At 42.2% G+C, this 22,812-nt stretch overlaps 2 long non-coding RNA genes across 6 annotated transcripts in view; one reads left to right on the forward strand and one right to left on the reverse strand.

Moving 5' to 3' along the window:
• LOC140077121 (uncharacterized) overlaps positions 1-22,812 on the reverse strand; it is a 247,915-nt gene that overhangs the window by 126,050 nt on the left and 99,053 nt on the right. The window lies entirely within an intron of this gene.
• LOC140076526 (uncharacterized) overlaps positions 1-22,812 on the forward strand; it is an 83,848-nt gene that overhangs the window by 29,277 nt on the left and 31,759 nt on the right. The window contains exon 1 of one of the 2 annotated variants that reach the window (XR_011849605.1): positions 21,034-21,118. The exons of the other annotated variant lie outside the window; for it this stretch is intronic. This is a non-coding gene — a long non-coding RNA (uncharacterized lncRNA). Of the gene's footprint in view, positions 1-21,033; positions 21,119-22,812 lie in introns of those variants that run through there. 2 annotated transcript variants of the gene reach the window in all.

Here is a 22,812-nt window from a genome sequence, read left to right on the forward strand (position 1 = left end):
GGCCGTCCCTCTGACGGCTGGCTACTCTCCTTGGCCGTCCCTCTGACGGCTGGCTACTCTCCTTGGCCGTCCCTCTGACGGCTGGCTACGCTCATTGGCCGTCCCTGTGACGGCTGGCTACTCTCCTTGGCCGTCCCTCTGACGGCTGGCTACTCTCCTTGGCCGTCCCTCTGACGGCTGGCTACTCTCCTTGGCCGTCCCTCTGACGGCTGGCTACTCTCCTTGGCCGTCCCTCTGACGGCTGGCTACTCTCCTTGGCCGTCCCTCTGACGGCTGGCTTCGCTCCTTGGCCATCCCTGTGATGCCTGGCTATGCTCCTTGGCTGTCCCTGTGATGCCTGGTTACTCTCCTTGGCCGTCGCTGTGATGGCTGGCTACTCTCCTTGGCCATCACTGTGATGGCTGGCTACTCTCCTTGGCCGTCCCTGTGACGGCTGGCTACTCTCCTTGGCCATTCCTGTGACGGCTGTAAACTCTCCTTGGCCATCACTGTGACAGCTGTCTTCTCTCCTTGGACATTCCTGTGATGTCTGTCTACTCTCCTTGACCATCCCTGTAATGGCTGGCTACTCTCTCGGCCATCCCTGTGACTGCTGCCTACTCTGTGGACCACCTCTGTGACTAGGATTACATTTGATAATACTGGTAAAATATGAAATCATAAAGTAGCGATGAAAGAAATTTTTTGGTTGGGGTCACCATAAAATGAGGACTAGAATTTCACCTGCAATCTACCAGATGTTGATAGCACAATAATGCACCACTCTGCCAGGTGAATACTTTTGATGGCTGGCTACTCTCCTTGGCCGTCCCTCTGACGGCTGGCTACTCTCCTTGGCCGTCCCTCTGACGGCTGGCTACGCTCATTGGCCGTCCCTGTGACGGCTGGCTACTCTCCTTGGCCGTCCCTCTGACGGCTGGCTACTCTCCTTGGCCGTCCTTCTGACGGCTGGCTACTCTCCTTGGCCGTCCCTCTGACGGCTGGCTACTCTCCTTGGCCGTCCCTCTGACGGCTGGCTTCGCTCCTTGGCCATCCCTGTGATGCCTGGCTATGCTCCTTGGCTGTCCCTGTGATGCCTGGCTACTCTCCTTGGCCGTCGCTGTGATGGCTGGCTACTCTCCTTGGCCATCACTGTGATGGCTGGCTACTCTCCTTGGCCGTCCCTGTGACGGCTGGCTACTCTCCTTGGCCATCCCTGTGACGGCTGTCAACTCTCCTTGGCCATCACTGTGACAGCTGTCTTCTCTCCTTGGCCATTCCTGTGATGTCTGTCTACTCTCCTTGACCATCCCTGTAATGGCTGGCTACTCTCTCGGCCATCCCTGTGACTGCTGCCTACTCTGTGGACCACCTCTGTGACTAGGATTACATTTGATAATACTGGTAAAATATGAAATCATAAAGTAGCGATGAAAGAAATTTTTTGGTTGGGGTCACCATAAAATGAGGACTATATCAAAGGGTAACAGCATTAGGAAGGTTAGGAACCACTGCCATAGATGATACTATTGAGAGATCTTCACATTTTCTCAGTTTTCCCCAGGTTCTCCTTCTCTATCTGGCTCCCTGACTTTTATTGTACAGAAAAATACTGGATTTTAAGTTTTGTTGTAAGAATACTCCTTTGACATAATTAGATACGACAATTATTTGGATAAGCTTATTTGAGCTTTTGGCACAATATAACCATTAGTTGTGTATGTAACATACGAGATCTGTAACCATTCTAGTCAGCAATAAGAAAATAAATGTAATTTTAAATGATAAAAACAAAGCAATCCAAGCACTTGATACATTCCTTGGTGACATAACATAATTTGCTTTCGCAACTTGCATTTAGGATCGGTGCCTAATCGGTGGCTCCACTTTGTACTTAATACCATCTTTCATTAGTAATGAAAGGTGTTTGCTGTAAATGGTGCTGGAATGGAGGCAGCGATTTCAATTAGAGCTGGACACATTTTCCGTGAGACAGGAGTTTGCTAAGCATCTTCTCATTAGAATGTTGCCTTTCCCTTGGTAGACGTTAGCAAGTTTGAAGTATAATACCATTTCCAAAGGCAATAAAAGCAACTGCATTGGCTATTATCTAGGCCTCAGTCACTTTGAGTGAAGAATAGAGGTGCTGAAGTCATTAAAAAAGCATGAGTCTCATGAACCAATGTCCTTTATTTTCAGCTTAAATAACTTTTAGTTCGCCAAGGGGTCTATTCAGTAGTAACTCAGTCTCTGGAAATTTTCTGCATAACAGTGCATGTTTTCAAATCATTGTTTTTATCCATTCTCCGACTTGGCAAGATACTGGATTTTGAGAAACACTTAGAGAAAACATTTCACCAGATGAAAGGTCTGCTATATTTATTGTCACTTGCCTAATTGAAAGTATTGTTAAGTACGGCACATTTACCCTTTCTTGGGTAAGGACACCTTTTTTTTCTCAACCGCAACGGTGCTTGATGGAAACGGTAACAATACATGAACAACAATGTATATTATGATCAATATACACTGGGGAGATCACAGATTGTTCATAGAATATGGCAGAATGAAGACTGTAGAAGGTTATGGAGCTTTTAGTTATTTGTTTTCTGAACATTTTGTTTATGTATTTGTAGAACTTTAGAATAATCAAAATGTTTAACCATTTCATTGTTCAAGACATTGTGGATAGATGTGGAAGCAATATTACGTTCCAAATAATAAAAAAGTTGAAATAAATTTTCATCTGGAGATTCAAATCAAATAATTTTTGTAAAAATAATGGTGTTTTCAGTGGACCTTTTTATTTTTCTTTTCCTGAAAAAGGGAATTTTGAAAGCACACATTGTATAAGGTAATACCCTGTTTCCCCTAAAATAAGACATTCCCTGAAAATAAGACCTAGTACGATTTTGTTCAGGCTTAGAAATATAAGGCCTCCCCTGAAAATAAGACCTAGCGGCCGCCATTGCGGCAGCTCCCCCCACTTCATACATTAGTATTAGTAAATCTTTTAGATGCTGCAGAAGGTTGTGACATGGGGAAGAATTCATGAAATGAAATCACTGACTGTTGTGCTGCAAATGTGATACCAGCAGCTACCAGGATAAGAAGGCTCATTTATGGAAAGTGCTTTTACTAAACATGAGAGATTGGGGCCAATGATTCTAATAGAAATGGAGTCACAAGAAGTTCAGCATGAAATTGAGAGTTTGGAGAGTCATAAGGATGTTAGAGAAGTTGATTTTTTTTGTTCAATGTTAGATGTAAATTCTTCTTCCTAGAAAAATAAGACAACCCCTGAAATTAAGACCTAGTGCCTCTTTAGGAGCAACAGTGCCTCTTTCGGGGAAACAGTATTATACATAAAAATCATGAAGCCCTGTAGGGTATAAAAATATCATCTTGGATGTGGCTTTAGGATACCAATTCGTGCCAACATTTAGAAATAAAAGGTGGTCCAAAAAAAGACAACTTCAAGGGGGTATACAATTACATTAAAGATGCATCAGAATTACACCCTGCATCAGCCATTGTGAAGCATCAACCTCCTACTGACATCCTAGCAAAGGTTAGTCTAGTAAATGTGGCCCAAGTTGCTCACATAAAAAAGTTCTGCTGGTCACATGTTAAGGGATGATGTCAACCAAGCACAGCTTTGTTGCCTAGTTCCTGCCCTTGCATGTGTGTTATAGCCAGCCTGTTACTTATCGGTCTACTATATACCTATTTAGATCTTACTTCATTCTGAAAAACCTTGATCCCTGGTATGTTACAACTACATCATTACTACCTCAGTCTGGGAACTCACCTGTTGCAAAGTTTATAATTCTTTGTAGCCTAATTTTGAATTCATAAAATTGAGAAATTCCCCCACATGATTATAATGAGTACTTTTGGCTGTGGCAGCCTACTAAAATTTAGTTACATTTAAATGAATGGAAACAATGTTTAATACTATGATGTGAAGCCCTGAACTAAGATATAGAACTATGTCTGGTAAACAATAAAGGGATTTAGTGCTGATTGATGTGCAATACCGTCTGTCACAGAAACGTGCTGCCTCGTCATGTGACTTGGGCTGCAGGTTTACAGGGTTTATTATTTATTTAGCACACTGAATCCTGCAATCACCTTTCACACAAATTGAGCATAAATCACACCCTAGACAGTCCTCACACTCCAATTATGAATAGATGCTGTTACCAATTATTTCATTACTTTTGGGATCAATAAATATCCCACTCTACATCTGCTCTAGCCTCTCAAGCGTTCACCTTGTTACACCACTAGACATGCACACTCAGCACTCTAGCAGTCACAGAGCCAACCACACTTTACAAGGCTTTGAATTTGTAGAACATACAGGGGCCAATATTAAAGCTTTACTAGAAAAAAGTTCAGTGCTTCCAAAATATCCAGTGCCGTGGGACCTTACACCAAAGGGGGGCTCTGCCGTGGACCTTACAACAAAGGGGGGCTCTGCCGTGGACCAAAGGGCTTTGCTGCGGACTTCACATTAAAAGGGGACTCGGCTGTGGACATTTTATTACAATAGCTGCTGCATTTCCTGCCCTAGGGCTTTTACGTGCACAGAGGCCGGGCCAGGAGCAGCATTCACATCTGGTACACTGTCTGGGAGATCTGGTCTGGATGATAGTTGTGTGAAAGGTTACATGCAGTTAGGGAACGTGATTTTATTTAAGTCCTAACATCTGGAGATATGTTGTTTTGATCGCTTGGGGGGGCCCTAGTCTTGTGAACAGCCTAGGACCTATAGGACACTTAATCCGCCACTGGAGGACTTCTATTTGTTAATGAAAAGTGGCCCATTTATTTTCCTGATGGGAAGGAGTCATGAATATTCAACCATACATATCAAACATTATCTAATGAACTGACCAATCTTTTTTTCAACAGAAGCTTTTACAGATCAAGGAGGCTGTTAAGGTTGGGTAACACAGAACATAGGGGAAAGTGTGCCCTGAGCTTGCTCCAACCTCTGTCCCATCCTATAGCCCCCCCACGCTAAACCATGGGGCGAATATTTGAAGACTCGAAATACACTGGATAAGTGTGGGAAGGGAAACACAAACAGATTGACAAACATAAAGAGTGGTAAACTAGCCGGAGTCACAACGAGAGGGTACGTCAAGAACAAAGTCAGTAAGCAAAGAGTCAATGTCAAAAAACTAGCCGAGATCACAACAATACAGATACAGATCAAGTCAACCTAATGCAGAGAACGAGTGAAGAAGGGATTTCAAACACTGGCACAGGTGACTAGTGAAGCTGCAATTTATGCAGCCAGAACTCCACCTCCAGAACCTGATAGGAGCTGGACAGCTTCTGGTAATTAACCCCTCATGGTTCAGAACAACCGGGCACCATGCAGAGGTACCACAAGTCCCAGCAGTTCCGAACACAACTCCTAAGCAGCGCGAGATCTTAGCGGGACGAGAGGTGGAGTTTGCACGGATACGCGCCGGGGGTCGGAGAACGCTGCTGGCACCACCGGAAGAACCAGAAGTCCCAGCATTCTCCCTAGCGAACCTGACAAAGGCAACGAGAAGGGGACCATAACGCTGGGCACTAATGTAGAATAGAACTGATTTTTGTAGAACCATTTTCCAGAACCATAACTTTGTTTTCTGAATGCAGAAGTGAAAGATATTTTACCAATATATAAAACATTCTGAAAACACTTCCAAAGGTTTACCAAACCCATTATCTGACATACTATTTTTAGAATTTCCTAGAATAAATAACAGAAAATATATTTTATTATAAATTTATACAGAAAATTGTAGAAGATTAAAATACAAAAAGTTCCTTAGACAAATAATAGACACTCTGCATTTACTAGTCTGCCAGGAGACATTATAGCGAAATATAGGCTATATTTCTCAATTGTATCAGTTTACCCTTCAAACACTGATCTTTTGTCTTTACTTTTTATCTTTCTGTTCTAGTGATGCTCGCTGTGTTAGGCTGTTCCTGTGCCCTTTGCTTTGCTATTTTCAGTGATAAATGGGTTGGAATTCTAGGACATTTTTCACTAAGATACTTTTCCTTTGTCTGGCTTTAAGAATGACATACAGGTTCATCTTCTATATAAAAATATATGTTCGCACACTGGTTTCTGAAATTTTTCATCTGCTATCCTATAGATTTATCACAATATTTTGAAATAACGCAATCAGTAAAATTAGAGTTATCCTTTCTTGCTAGATATAACAATTTGTGTTTTACCTTTATTAATTAGGTTGACTATAGCTAATGATCAGACAAAAAAAAAAGTTTCCAGAAAAAAGAAAAAACTACTGTCATGAACCTGGCTGCTCGCCGACTGGATCTGACTTAGGTTCAGGAAGGAGGCGTGCTGGGTCTCCCTGGACTGTGTTATGACAGCTCTCCATCCTTCAAGAACCTGAGTGATATAGCTGCCACCACTTGTCATATATAGGCTGACGAGACACCTAAGATATATTATGCACCAATATAATATTACAGTCACAAATTAACCATGTAGGTAACATCTCCCCAGATTTATGGTATCGTTAGAACACAAGAAGGCTCTTATTAAGTGGAAGTTTAATATCAAAAGGACAGTGTGTACAAATAAGTATTATACAAAAAAGGTGACACATTAAAACAGACAAACAAAAAAAGCAAAAATAGCAATTTGCTAAAATAAAAAGGGATAAAGAAAACATAACTTAATACAGGCAGTCCCCGGGTTACATACAAGATAGGGACTGTAGGTTTGTTCTTAAGTTGAATTTGTATGTAAGTCGAAACTGTATATTTTATCATTGTAGTTCCCGACAATTTTTTTTTTTTGCCCCAGTGACAATTGGAGTTTCAAATTTTTTTGCTGTAATAGGACCAAGAATTATCAATAAAGCTTCATTGCAGACAATTTTAAGCTGATTATTGCAATCTGGGACTATTTTAAAGCATCCAGAGAGCTTCACCAGAGGTCACAGTGGGCAGAGGGGTCCGTCTGTAACTATGGGTTGTCTGTAAGTCGGGTGTCCTTAAGTAGGGGACCGCCTGTACATTATATGATGATATAGTCTGGTGTCCACAAGGGACCCCCAAATAGTGATCATTTTTAGATAGAATCTATTTAGATGAAAGTTTCCAAGATTCACTGACCAACCTCCCTGCAGGAGGCCTGGCATAGGAAACTTGCCTTTTATTACTGGTAGTTGTAAACCAACCTTGTATGCCTCAGTATCTTTCTTGGCTGATATCTTGCCCTGTGGGAATCCTATAAACTTTTTAATTCCAGATTTCCCCTTATAATGTCCCACTCACATATATTCTATGAATGATTATTTTAATGGTAATAATTAAGAACTTCGGTAATTGCTTTCTGTTGTAGTAAATCCACCTCTTAGCCATTGACATAGGTACTGTAATTATTAGGGACATGTAATATGGCACGTTTTTTTCACATTTGCTTTGATATATAAATGAAGATGGGGATTTATAACTGGGACCTTTAGGCTGCATTCACACGAACATATGAAAATGGCCGTATGCTACCCGTATAGAGATGAGCGAGCACTAAAATGCTCGGGTGCTCGTTATTCGAGACAAACTTCTCCCGATGCTCGAGTGCTCGTCTCGAATAACGAGCCCCATTGAAGTCAATGGGAGACTCGAGCATTTTTTAAGGGGACCAAGGGTCTGCACAGGGAAGCTTGGCCAAACACCTGGAAACCTCAGAAAATCATGTAAACACCACGGAAATGGACAGGAAACAGCAGGGGCAGCATGCATGGATGCCTCTGAGGCTGCTTAATTGTACCATTATGCCAAAATTATGGGCAACAGCATGGCCATGACAGAGTGACCGAATGAGGCTAGATAGCATCTAAAACATGCAATAATTGACCCTGACACTATAGAGGACGGCATGCAGAGGCAGCGGCAGGCTAGAGAGTAGCATGGCGACATACCCCACATGGACTCAGGCTTCACCAAAGGAGGTGAGCAAGAAGCGCTGAAATGATTTCCTATGTGAACAAAAGGTTGACAGTATATTTAGTCGATGACACAGCCTGGTGGCGACATAGTGACCAAGTTCCATAACGTATCTGGTGAAACACCCGAAAAATGAGCCTGACACAGCTCGTTTGATAAGGGGACGACATGTGGAGGCGGCGATGGAGACGACTTCCATGATTAAGAGTGAACGTATGGGGCATCCATATTGCTTCTATGATTGAAACTTCAGGTCTCCAGCATGGCGGCGACAGATTGGCCGAATTCCATTACGTATCTGGTGAAACGCCCAAAAATTCTACCTGACACAGCTCGTTTGATAAGGGGACGATGTATGGAGGCAGTAAAGTAGTAGTAGATTAAAGGTGCTGCAGTTAAAACTATGTTAGTTGGATCTTGGTATGGAGCTGGCGGTCCGCTGCCAGGCGAGCTTTCGCCTGTCCAAGCCCCTGTCTCTTGGCTCCTCCCCAAACAGCACTTCTAAGAACCTTTTGTATAAGATCAAGTGTAGTAGTGTTCTTATAAGTTTGGGTTATGGCGGGTGAGGGGAATGTAAACAGATGCGCAAGTAGCGCTGAAATAATATTGGTAAATGGTAAAAGTTTGCCAGTATATTTTGGGGATTACACAGCAGGGTGGCGACAAAGTTAACAAGTTTGATGTGGAAGCCATGAAAACAACCCAAAATTCTGCCTGACACAGCTCGTTTGCTAAGGGGAGGATGTATGGAGGCAGCTCTATGGACGACTTTGGGAGGCAGTTATGGAGATGATGTGTGGAGGTAGCAATGGAGACAAAGTGTGGAGGCAGCTATAAAGACGACGTGTGGAGGTTGCTATGGAGACAATTAAATTTGGATAGTGCCTGTATGTGGCAGTCCAAAAAAGATTTCAAACCAGAGGAGCAGGTAGGTGGTCCTCCAGAAAAATTAAATACATAGAGTACTATAGCTAGAGCCAGTTGGCCCTGACCAAAAATAGCCAGTTTCCTCTGCTTTAGTGTGCAAAGAGGAGGAGAAGGAGGGAAATGAGGAGGAGGGGTGCATACACTATTCAGGTTGAGCTTCTTTCACCTGTTGGAGAATGGAAATCCTGAGAAATTCAGGCTTTATTCATCTTGATAAGCATCAGCCTGTCAGCGCTGTCAGTCGACAGGCGTGTACGCTTATCAGTGATGATGCCACCAGCTGCACTAAAAATCCGCTCAGACAACGCCTCCAAGGCGTACAGCCTCGTGCCACATGTCCAGCTATGAAACCCAGTAGTTGTAGGGAGCTGTGTGATCATTTAGGATGATGATATGGTCAGCTACGTACTCCCTCACCATCTTTCTGTAAAGATCAGCCCTACTCTGCCGAGACTGGGGACAGGTGACAGTATCTTGCTGGGGTGACATAAAACTGGCAAAGGCCTTGTAAAGCGTACCCCTGCCAGTGCTGGACAAGCTGCCTGCTCGCCTACTCTCCCTCGCAACTTGTCCCGCAGAAGTACGCCCTCTGCCGCTAGCGCTGTCAGAAGGGAAATACTGTTTCAGCTTGTGCACCAGGGCCTGCTGGTATTCATGCATTCTCACACTCCTTTCCTCTCCAGGGATGAGAGTGGAAAGATTTTGCTTGTACCGTGGGTCCAGGATAGTGAATACCCAGTAATCGCTGCTGGAATAAATTCTTTGAACGCGAGGGTCACGGGATAGGCAGCTTAGCATGAAATCTGCCATATGCGCCAGAGTCCCAACTCGCAAGAATTCACTCCCCTCACTGGCCTGACTGTCCATCTCCTCCTCCTCCAACTCCTCTTCTTCTGCCCATACACGCTGAACAGTGAAGGTCTGATCAATGCTCCCCTCTTCTTTCTCGCCAACATTCTCCTCCTCTTCCTCCTCATCCTCCTCCACCTCCTCCGATATGCGCTGAGAAAAAGAACTGAGGGTGCTTTGGCTATCAACAAGGGAATCTTCTTCCCCCATCTCTTGTGACGAGCGCAAAGCTTCCGACTTCATGCTGATCAGAGAGTTTTTCAACAAACTAAGCAGCGGGATGGTGAGGCTGATGATGGCGGCATCGCCACTGACCATCTGTGTTGACTCCTCAAAGTTACTCAGCACCTGACAGATATCAGACATCCACGTCCACTCCTCATTGTAGACTTGAGGAAGCTGACTGACCTGACTACCAGTTCTGGCGGAAGTTGACATCTGGCAGTCTACAATCGCTCTGCGCTGCTGGTAAACTCTGGATAACATGGTTAATGTTGAATTCCACCTCGTGGGCACATCGCACAACAGTCGGTGAGCGGGCAGTTGGAGGCGGCGCTGCACTGCCCTGAGAGTGGCAGCATCTGTGCTGGACTTCCTGAAATGCGCACAGATGCGGCGCACCTTCGTGAGCAAATCAGACAGATTGGGGTATGTCTTGAGGAAACGCTGAACTATCAGATTTAACACATGGGCCAGGCATGGCACATGTGTCAGTCTGCCGAGTTGCAGAGCCGCCACCAAGTTACGGCCGTTGTCACACACAACCATGCCTGGCTTCAGGTTCAGCGGTGCCAGCCACAGATCAGTCTGCGCCGTGATGCCCTGTAATAGTTCTTGGGCGGTGTGCCTTTTATCGCCTAGGCTCAGCAGTTTGAGCACCGCCTGCTGTCGCTTAGCGACGGCACTGCTGCTGTGCCTAGAGCTACCGACTGATGGCGCCACGCCCACGGATGGTAATTTGGAGGAGGAGTTGTAGGAGGGGTGGGAGGAGGAGGAGGCATAGTAGGCCTGGAGACCTGGACCAAGGTAGGCCCCGCAATCCTGGGCGTCGGCAGCATATGACCAGCCGCAGGGTCAGACTCGGTCCCAGCCTCCACCAAGTTAACCCAATGTGCCGTCAGCAATATATAGTGGCCCTGCCCAGCAGCACTCATCCATGTGTCAGGTGGACCTTGTCAGAAACGGCGTTGGTCAGGGCACGGATGATGTTGTCTGACACGTGCTGGTGCAGGGCTGGGACGGCACATCGGGAAAAGTAGTGGCAGCTGGGGACCGAATACCGAGGGGCGGCCGCCGCCATGAGGTTGCGAAAGGCCTCGGTCTCTACCAGCCTATAGGGCAGCATCTCCAGGCTAAGTAGTTTGGAGATGTGGATGTTGAGGGCTTGGGCGTGGGGGTGGGTTGCACTGTACTTCCTCTTGTGCTCCAGCGTCTGGGGTATGGAGAGGTGAACGCTGTGCATGGAGACATTGGTGGATGCTATGGAGGATCGTGGAGGCGAAGATGGGGTTTTCGCACGGGAGGTGTTTGGGCCGGGGTCCTGGGCAGGGGGCTGACTAGCAGAGGCAGCAGATGACACAGGGGAAGGAGCAGTGGTGTGCCCGGCCGGAGGTGAATGGCCTTGGTTCCATTGAGTGGGGTGTTTAGCATTCATATGCCTGCACATACTGGTGGTGGTTAAGCTGGTAGTGGTGGAACCCCTGCTGATCCTGGTGTGGCACAGGTTGCACACCACAGTCTGTCGGTCATCCGGTGTTTCTTTAAAGAACCTCCAGACTTCCGAAAATCTAGCCCTCGCCACGGGAGCTTCACTACGTGAAACATTTGGTGCTGATCCACCAGCTCTGGCCCTGCCTCTCCATCTGGCCCCACCACTGCCTCTTCCAACCTGCTCTTGTCGAGGACTCTCCTCCGTCTCAGAAGCACTGTGTTCACCCGGCCTATCAACCCAGCTTGGGTCTGTCACCTCATCAACCTCCGATCCTTCAGTCTGCTCCCCCTTCGGACTTCCTGTACTGACAACAACTTCACCACTGTCTGACAACCGTGTCTCCTCATCGTCCGACACCTCTTCACACACTTCTTCCACTACGTCAACAATGTCATCATCACCCACAAACTGCAACCGGTGGGAAACCTGGGCATCGGAAAAGAGCTCAGCAGCAAGTGGTTTGTGACTCTGGGAAGTGTCCAGAAAACAGTTCCTCAGAGTATACTTGTTTAAATGCCAAATTTTCCTGGGAGGGGGAACCTGTTCGCATTTTTCTGGCCTCAACAGTGCTCTACCACGAGTCCCAGTAACTTGAGACATGAACCTAGGGAGTGTAGCTCTGCGGCGTTCCCCTGCTCCCTCATTAGCAGGTGGTGTCTCACCCCACCCAGAACCACGGCCTCTGACCCCTACAGTAGTTGGACGTCCACGCCCTCGTCCTCTACCCCTTTCCCTTGGGTTCAACATTTTCAAAATTAAAGTGTAAACTGTAAAATTTTTTGGATCTTTTTGTTTTTTTTTGTTTTATTTGTGTTTTTTTTTGTTTTCTTTTTACAAAAGGATGCTATCCTATTGCTATGGCTTGTTTCTAACCTACATTGACAGCACACAACTGGATTTTGTGCTGTGCCTGATGACTTTAAGTTATAAAAAAAAATAAAAGTAAAAAAAAAAAATCTTCAGAGTGTGCCTAATTCAATCAAACCCCTAATAAATTGTCCCACTTAGGTGTTTGAGATGTGTGTGTCACTAAGAGCTAAATGGAACGTTCCCAAGTCTCCCTGCAAATTCCTCACAATATGGTACTAGCTGCACTACTAGTGCCAGCAACCCCAGCCACAAGCAAACAAAAAAAAAAATTAAATATAACGCTATTCTAGCCCTAGCAAGAGCTGTTGTGTTCTTGTAGACTCACTCCTGCCTAACAGTAAGCTAATATAATACCCTAACGCTATCCCTGCAGCAGCAGCAGCTCTCTCCCTAACGGCATCCAGACAGAGAATGATCCGAGCAGCGCGGGCAGGGGCTAGTCTATTCCAGGGTCACCTGATCAGGCCAGCCAACCACTGCTATCGACGTGTAAGGGTACCACGTCATGCTGGGTGGAGTGCAGAGTCTCCTGGCTTGTGATTGGCACTGTTTTTGGCCGCCAAAATTCAAAACGGCGGGAGATGCCATTTTCTCGAGCTGGCGAAGTATTTGTCCGGGCAACGAGCAGTTACGAGTACGCTAATGCCCGAACGAGCATCAAGCTCGTACCATTTTTTTACAGGTTGAATATGGTCACATTCATTTCAAATGACAATATGTCCAACCATTTACATTGCAGTTGTTTACACCATACCGTAATGTATCATATACAAGTAGTTTAAATTATAGATCATGTCCTATTTCCTCCTGTATTTCAGTTCTGTTTGCCCTTAGAAGTCTTTGGGGACATATAAATATGGGTTACATATGTACTGCATAGAGATGAAAAACGTCACATATATACAGTCTCATAAAGCACAGAAATCTGGAGAAATCACACATTCATGTGAATGAAGCCTTGAGTAGGCCGTAACCTATAGTTGAACTGGTGAAAGGATGTAAAGAGGCTCTTCTCCCCACCCCATTTATTTTCTAGGTGTCTAGGTGAGCACTGCTGGGGTGTTGATTGTCCTGGCCTTTGGTGTTTAGAGTAGCAGAAAAAATTTTTTAGAGTCTTTTTTTAATTGAAGACTTTGCATTATACAGTCATTTTCCAGGCTGTATTTTAATTAAATTAAATTTTAATTATGATTTTTTTCTGGGGTAAAGGGATAGTCCCAGAAAACAAAAGCTACCTATCCTTCCTTTGGACAGCACACAACGTTTAAAAATCCTATAGACTGAGGTGGCTCTTGACCATAGCTGCATTAAAAAGGACAAACTCTTAATAATGCTGTCTCTTCTGGCAACAGCAAGGATGGAAGACTAACAAAACTCATGTGGGGACTATACTGGCTCAGCAAAAACAATTATTAAATGCCATAGGTGAGCTAATGGGGGCAGTGGTTGTAGCACACTCCCCTGTTAGCAGCAGTAGAAACTAACTTTCCAGTTCCTAATAGTTGCACGATCTCCACTTTGTCTCTCATTTGGAAGGTGTGGGATAAAACAACTAATGGAGGTTAAAGGATGTACATACACCAATATGGTGAAAATTTTAACTCCCGGAGTTCTTCCGACTGGAGGGATCTGTCCATGGGAAAATGCAGGTATAAAATATGTCCACCAACTGTACAATGAGGGAATATTTAAAGAATTTTTGGTCCTACAGGAAGAATTTCACTTGCCACAAAACCAAGTTTCTACAAATTCGGAATACCTGGACCGCACCAGCGGAGTCAGTGGTACTAACTTAAGGCACATTCCCTGTTTACTGCATCATATCCCAGAAGGGAAGCACTAGTGGGTTATTTACCCACTTGATTGAAGCCTATTTAAAGCAATAGGATGACTTAGGGACAACAGCTAACAAGCAGTGGGAGTATATTCTTCACTCAGTCCCCAAGATGTCAAACAGCAAGGCCATGAGGTCATCACAGCTCTTTCTTTTACATAGGGCATTTAGAAACCTATCCTTCCTGTATCTGATATGAGTTGGATCTGATTATGCCTCTCCTATGTGTGCACTGGGGCTGGCAGACCATCTACACACGTTCTGGACCTGTGTATCTCTGGGTAGATTCTGGAACGGAGTTTTAACTCACATAGGAGATATGTACCAGTTTATAACCCTTTGTATTGTCTTTTGGGGTACCTGGAGCAACTGCCGGTGACCGAATGGGCCAGAACAGCTCTGCAGAGAGCCCTGTACCAGGCAAGGAAACTGATAGCCCAGAGGTGGCTCAGCCCAGACCTCCTGTCACTATGAGAATTCAGGGAGCGTATGAGACTACTAATTAAAATGGAAAAAAGGGTGCATCTTAAATGTAATGGCATTACCAAGTTTGAGAGAATATGGGGAGTCTGGCCAGATGAGGGGAATTAGAGTGTTGAGAGTACATGTAAAGAGGTACATTAATGCTGGGGTGTTGTGTAGGTGGGGGGCAAGATGGGCCATGTTGTAAACATCTGATGTACTTTTAATGTCTGTTTGCTGTGCAACAACTGAATATTACAAAAGAGAAGAGGGAGGAGGTGGGGGATTATTTTGTACGTTTGTAAAACTTTAAAACTTTCAATAAATGTAAATGTATTAAAGCACTCTCAGTTTCAAAAAATAGTTATGTGTACTTGCTTATTTGTCGATAGGTACTGTTAAAGGAGAAAAATACTAAATTTGTAAGAATGTTCAAAAGGTAATAAAAACTTTTTTTACTTTTACATGTAAAGAGCTATATGAGGGCTTGTTTTCTGCACAACAAATTGATCTTCATAGTGACGGTATTTATTATTCCATTATACAGCAACAGAGGCATAGAAAAGAGGGGCACTATCTAAACTCCTATATGTCTGAAGTGCAGGTATATAGGTCCCAAGATGGCACAAAAATAGTAAATAAGAATCTACAGGTGGTGCTCAGCGTACATAGCCAAAGTTCTATTGGCACCTGAGTGTGCATTGTTTTTTCACTTTTTACATTTATTATGCACTGGGAAGCGGGAAAATATCCAAATGTAGTGAAAATGGTGAAAAAAAATGCATTTGTACCATTTTCTTGTGGGCTTGGATTTTACAGCTTTCACTGAGTGCCCCAAATGACATGTCTAATTTATTCTTTGGGTCGGTGCGATCACGGGGATAACAAATTTGTATAGGTTTTATAATGTTTTCATATATTTACAAAAATTAAAACCTGTATAAAAATGTTAGGGGGAATTTTGCCATCTTCTGGCGCTAATAACTTTTTTAAACTTAGGTGTAGGGAGCTGTGGGTAGTGTCATATTTTGTGACTTTTGATTACATTTTCAATGCTACCATTTTCAGACTGTACAACCTTTTGATCACTTTTTATTGGAGCCCTCCATGAGCCCTCTCCATGCACCAGCACCCGCTGCATGCCATACTATTATGCCGCACGTCGGGAAGGGGTTAATTGCAGACTCCTTTAATGGCTAAAGTACAGTAAATTACCAAGATCCAGATGTCCCTTTGTAACTAGAGGTGATCTGTAAGTCGGTGTTCTTAAGTAGGGGACCCCCTGTAATGATAAAAGTAAAATGTACAGGTAGTTGGAGCTGCGAAAATCATAGCACAAGAAAGAGCGATGATGGAAATAGCTTGGTCCTAATTAGCAATGTCCTTCCTTGCAATAGTTCTTGATTAATACAGTAGTCTGGTGCAAAATATATAATGGAGCCCCAGCAGGTAGCTTGACTTAAATGTTTTTTGGAAGAGAGTGACATTATGGGTGCTACAAAAAGCCTGGGGAGAATTCATTAAGACATGCCATATTCCTGGATCTAGGGTGCATCATAAGCCCAGCTAAAGGTTGTGTTTACAAAATGTATTTATCTATTGTTGAAACGTAGGTTTTGTGTTTTATTGCCTATTGTTTTGCATTGTAATACCATTGACAATGTAATACCATTTACCATTGTGAAATTGGATCATGATGAGTTCTATTCTTATATAGCAAATTACATCTTTGTGTCTTTATTATTTTAATATATTTTAAAAAATATCAAAATAAAGGAAATGTTGTTTTAAAAAATATTCAACACAGGAATGTGAGTGTAGTAAGTCATTTAAAATGTATGGCACTCTTATAAAGTTTCTACACGGTCTGACTTTGAACTGCCCTATCGTGTGGAATTATCAATAGCAACATAAATGAAAGATCAATATTTTGTTAATTTTAGTCATAAAACCAGAATATATAATACGTTTGGATTAAATATAAAACTACAGTGTAGGTCAAATGCATAAAATTTCACTTTCAACTTGTGTGTAGGAAGTAACTATATCAGAATTCAACGTAAATATCTAAAAACCATAAATGTTCATGCTGACATTCTTCAACTTGTGATGGTCATTGTGTGTCTTAAGCCTTTAAAGGTCCAGGCTCTTTTCCACTTTTCCATTTACATTTTTCACATCCTAAATACCCAAAGCTTTTTTTTTATTTTTTACAGTAATATGAGGGCTTGTTATCAAAAGCATATCATACTGCCCATTTGTATTGCCATACTTTGTACTTTCTATTTGAATTTCCATATTATGACATTCAAAATATTTTTTTTTCAATACTTTGGAGTTGTATAAAGTGTCCTTTTTCAGCAATCTGAATGTCTATTAATTTCAATAAAACATTATCTGTACAAATTTTTTTTATCATTTTTTTGGACCTTTGGCTGTCCAAAAACCATATCCAATCACAGCTTCAATGTAGTATGGATGTTACATCTATGGGACTGATAGGTGGGTGTAGCGGTTTATTCATATTTTCCCACTAGACACCCTCCATCAAATACAAATAGAGAGTGTCTATATCCTGCAGTGGAGTGGTGTATTAACCTTGTATCAGTAATGAAGGTATTTTTGAGTAATATGTCATAAAAAAATTCAACTCACAGAACAAGAAATTTCTTGTTCTGTCAGTTGAATTTTTGTTAAAAAATAATTATTTTTCATTTGACAATAATTTCTATATGCAGGAATGCGGTGCGGCGATGGGGGGCAAATGCTTCCCATCGCTAGCCAATATTTACATGGCTGTTTGGGAAGAGAGATTTTTGTTTAGCAACGCCAATCCGTTTCTCCCCCACATCAGGTGGTACGGTCGTTATATAGATGACCTGCTACTGGTGTGGGGGAAAACGGATTATGAAGCTACGGAATTCGTTTCATACATCAATCAAAATCAGTTTAATTTAAAATTTACTTTTCACATGGATCCTAGAATTATTAATTTTTTGGACATCACACTGGAGACCAAGGATAAAATATGCATATCTTCTTTTGTGAAACACACAGCCACGAATTCAATTTTACAAGCGTCATCATGTCACCCAAAACATGTAATAAAAAATCTCCCAGTCGGAGAACTAATCCGCACCAAGCGTAACTGTACAGAAAAAACACGTTTTTCACTGGAATCAAAAAAAGTATGTGATAAATTAAAACAAGAAACTATCCAAACTGGATGCTTAAAAGAGCAATTCACATTAGTAACGACATTCCCAGAGAAACACTAATCAAAATGGATGACAACAAAAATAGTCACAACATATAGTCAACAATATGAAGAAATCAAAAGAATCATAAAAAAACACTTACCACTGCTGTCTTGCGATGATAATCTCTCAGGCATAATATCTGAAGGCTTTACTTTTGTTTCTAAAAAAGCACCCACATTAGGACAAATACTTTCACCTAGTTTATTTTTTTCACCATCATCAAAAAAAACGCAACACTGGTTACACACCAAGGGATTAAGTGCGGCCATAACATCTGCACGTGCTGCAAATATGTGCACTCCACAGACAAAGTAACCTCTGCAGTCACACATTAATTTTTCAAAATAAAAAGCCTTATAAACTGTAACACAACATATGTGGTATATTGTATCACATGTAAGGAGTGCCAGGTTCAATATGTAGGGTGCACTACAGGTGCCTCAAAAATAAGAATCAGGCGACATTTATCAGATGTGAAAAATAAACAGACATTAAACATATCTATGGCGTCCAAACACTTCCAAACAGCTCATGCAGGTGATTGTACAAATTTTTCTGTGACTGCCATAGAAAAAGTATTCAAACCTATCAGAGATGGTGACCATAGGCGCAAACTGTTAAACAGAGAGAGTTTTTTATTTTTTCTCTAGTCACAAGGACTAAATAAAAGTCAAGACATGATATTTCAAATCAAAAAGCTTATTGATTATCCTCCAACTCTCTCTGTTATCAACATCTTTTTTCTTTGCTATTCCATAGTTGTTGTTATCCCATTTTTATATATGTGTAACACTATTTGTATTAGATTTTATATGTATATGTTTCTTATGAAAATTTAACAGGTCATGTGACTGCAGGTAGTTGGGATTTATTCACACCTGCTCACATGCCCAATCAGGTCATGATTTAGGAGTTTTCCGAAACGCGTAGACCATAGCCGTGGCTCTGTGTGTGTTTCCCTCTGCTTGGCTGTATACCACTTTTGTACTTCAATAAAGAAAATATTTTTATCTACAACCGGAGTGTCCGTGGAGCTGAATTATTTGCATTTTATATATTTCTTGGACTTGGAACAAAGAGAATTCGTGCTTGGACTCCTGGTTATACACTGCTGTGCCTCCAGGTGAGCTGACTTCCACTTTTCTACATATATCGAGACAATACAGTACACACAATAGATATATACAGTAAACAGAGCACAAATTACACGGGTAGCACTACAAGTCTAAGCAGTTCAGTGAGTTAGTTACCTTTGTGTGTGTGTCTGTGGCTAATGGAACCCGATAGACCACACCTTAAGTTCCTTCTCTGCGCTTGATGGTAAAGTGGTTCCCAGACAAAGACAAGGCCCCTTCAGTGGTGCCTGATTATATCAGGTGTGGACACACCTCTGTCCACCCTAAGGAGGAGTTAATGGTCACTCCTACCTGGTATTACATCCAGAGCCCTGGAGAAGCCACAGCTACCCGAGGGGAAGTCATGGTTCTGGTATCATTGGATCCGGGTGGATCCCAGGATTTTATTGATACCAAACTTGACCCATTTGCTATGGTCCTATCCAGAGATATTGATATCTCTGGAACCGAGTATCCGAATAAGCCACGAACAATGGATTATTATGATTTCCTGAAAATAACTCAAAAATATATTTGGTGTTCTGGTGAGACAGACCATAACTTCATAACTGTCTATATTCAACGTGGTGATTTGAGAGTTTTAATGGTTCTTTGTCTATATAGGGTGGGGGGTGCTTGGAGTCGGTTTGTCTGCATAGGTCTTTGAAGCATGGCCTCATGCTGTTTCTGTCAACAGTCTGGTTAAATTAGGTTATTTTAAGGTGATGAATTACTAGCAGGCCTCCCCTCCCCCTGGTCACATTATCACATGGTTGTTGCATGCAAACAGAATTTAATTTAAGAAGTGCAATTTTTAAGTTATCTGCCCAAAAATATTTTAGTATTGCTGAAAGGAGCCTTGGAAAACAATTCCAACAATATCCTGTTGCTGTCTTCTTCAAAGCCCGAGATCCAGCCTGATATATCTTTAAGGCTACTTGTAAAATACTCTCCAGCTTCTCATGAAGTAAGCAGGCACTTCCTGGTTATAAAATCAGGAGGCCAAAACACCCTCCCTCACTACGCATAATGCTGAGTGCTCCCATATACACTAGTACAAACAGCTTAGCTAATCAGGACATGTACAATCTCAGGTTGAACCTCTCCTACATGGCAAGCACAAGTATGAATGCAAGTGTGTATCAGAATCGTCTTCAAAAATATGTGATTCCTTCCTTGCATTTGCCACTTAAACAGCCATGTAGCGATATCTGCCCTGTCACACAACCAAACGGGTAAAGCAGTTCCTTCATTTGTTCTAAGAGCATATGTATTATGAGCAGGGACAGATGTACAAGGATTTCATGGGTAAAGATCCTCTTGGGTATAAAGTGGGGAATTATGTAGCCATAATACCCCAGAAGGCTTAGATCCTGGGCTTCCACTCAACCATCTATTACAGTGATGGCGAACCTTTTAGAGACCAAGTGCCCAAACAACAACCAAGACCCAATTATTTATTGGAAAGCGCCAACACAGAAATGTAATGAGTAATGTGTACTCCCTGCTCTGCCACTGTTTCATTCATATCAGCACCCTGAGGACACCAATAAAGCAGAAAATAGAAGAAATTTGCATGACCATTGTAGCTTCCCTCCAGGGTCCAGGAAGAATTGTCAGGGACGGAGCAGGAGCTACAGTGATAATCCAGATCTGTCCACACCTTCCCTCTTCTCCAGTAGTCCCAGGTAGAGCTGTCACTTTAAAATATCTCTGTGCATAGCAAGTCCTGGGCTGTCTGGATTGTAGGAAGATAATTGGAGTCCTCTCTGGTGATTGCCTGAGTGCCCACAGAAAGGGCTCTGAGTGCCACCTCTGGCACCAGTGCCATAGGTTCACCACCACTAATCTATATTATAATCCACTATTGGTTGTAACCTTCAGAAAATGTAATAATAATCTTCCTTTGAGCTACAGTCATTACTGTTCTATAAGTATGTTCATTACATTTTTGCAAAATGAAGGGTTTTTTTATTGATGAACTATTGTAATTTTGTAAAAAAATTTATACTATACTATAAATTTTATACTAGGTTGTACGTGACTTTCCCCATCACCCCTGGAGGTGGTATGTACTTCGACTTCTTGGTAAGCCTGGCAGTGATTACATGTGCCTGTAAGTAATCTCCACCAGATTTCAGCTCCATATTCTGCATGTTTTCATAGAGAAGGCAGGACAGGGAGTTCACACTGTTCAAATTGTCAAAAATGCTAGAAATGTGTCTTTTTACATGGGTTTTACCTTAAGACCATTGTACAAAATTTTTCATCATGCCACTTGGGCCTATTGTATGTAATGCAAAAAAATCCCTCATTTGTCTCTGAGAAAAATAAGTTTTACTCCGTGACTTGTACTAGAATCTAGGTATATCCTGTGGTTTCCTCTCTGAATTCAGGCTACTCAGGCTTCTCTGTTAATATACTTGTTTAATCTGCCTTACTCTTCAGACTATGCCTGTAGGAGAGGCATTCAACTATTTGGCATTTAAAAATAATTTTACTTAAGTAAATTAAGCAACCTGAATGATGCCAATATTCTGTCACTTGTCCCTTTCTTTCCAAAGTGATGGCATTTTATGTTCTGAAGCCAAAGTAGGCGTAGTTTAACCTCTACCTGTAATAGTAGAGGCAGAATCACATTTAGTCTGCCCACCATTCCCGTGATGCCTTGTGTTCTCACTAAAAAATTTTGCAGTAAATCCAGTGAGATTCTTACAAGTAAATCCACAGAACACTGCACAGCATGTACATAAAGGAATATATAGTATACAGCCTGGCAGCTTTCATCACATGGAGGAGAATGGAGCATTGAATAAGTAGTAGAAACCAGCAGTGAAACAGTTACATGAATGGTATAGTTTGTGCTGTGAGGTCAATAAACCTTTTATTGAGATCTAAAGTGAGGACTATTTTGAACTGTCCATGCCTTTCATACAAATTGCTCATTCACTCTGCATCAAGAGTAATGAATTCTAATTCAATGAAACCCATTTATATGATTTATGCTTGATGGACATCATGAAGAACGACAACAAAGTCCAGCTCACCTCAAACCATGTGTGGAAATCCAACGAGGCACGGACTGCCCTACTGCACAGGCTGCGTTAGACTAGTAAGAGTGGAAAAAAGGATTCCTTGTCCAGCTTCATCCAAGATATTCCAAATTTTATTTACGGCATAATGTTTAAAGTCCAAAAGTGTTTAAACGCCAATGCGTTTCAAACGGTGGACCCGTTTTTAGTCATGGCTACACAGACTGAGTGATACAGAGATTATAAAAACACATGTGCACACATAGACACTCCCCAAACCAGTGACGTAGTATGCATCACTTCCGGAAATCCTCGGCTGACATCACTGGTGGGGGAGGACAAATACATATTAGCATTAATGAAGGTACAGCAATATTATAAGGTTACATGCAAGTCTAAAAAGGACTAAGTAGTGGTCCAAACAGAACTATGAATTAGCAACAAGTAAAATATAATTTTACAAACAACACATCAGTTCACGTTTTTGAGAGGTTAGGGATACATTGCTGGTGATGGTCAATGAAGTTACATAAGAAGTAAATGTGTTAATTGAATAGTAAATACTTGTAATTACAAAGAAGCAAAATACAGCAAAAGTTGCGAACTAGTTAACCCCAACGTCTCAAATGTGAAAAAATGTCCTTATATTATTATGTCCTATCATTATAGATGCTGTAAATAATATATAACATTTATATGAATTTTAAGCTATGTAATGATACAGGAGTTCATTTTTCTTGTTAAGACCAAATGGAGACCGAGAATCCAGTGTAAATAT

This window comes from Engystomops pustulosus, chromosome 9 (assembly GCF_040894005.1).
Source record: "Engystomops pustulosus chromosome 9, aEngPut4.maternal, whole genome shotgun sequence".
In the NCBI taxonomy this organism is placed as follows: domain Eukaryota; kingdom Metazoa; phylum Chordata; class Amphibia; order Anura; family Leptodactylidae; genus Engystomops; species Engystomops pustulosus.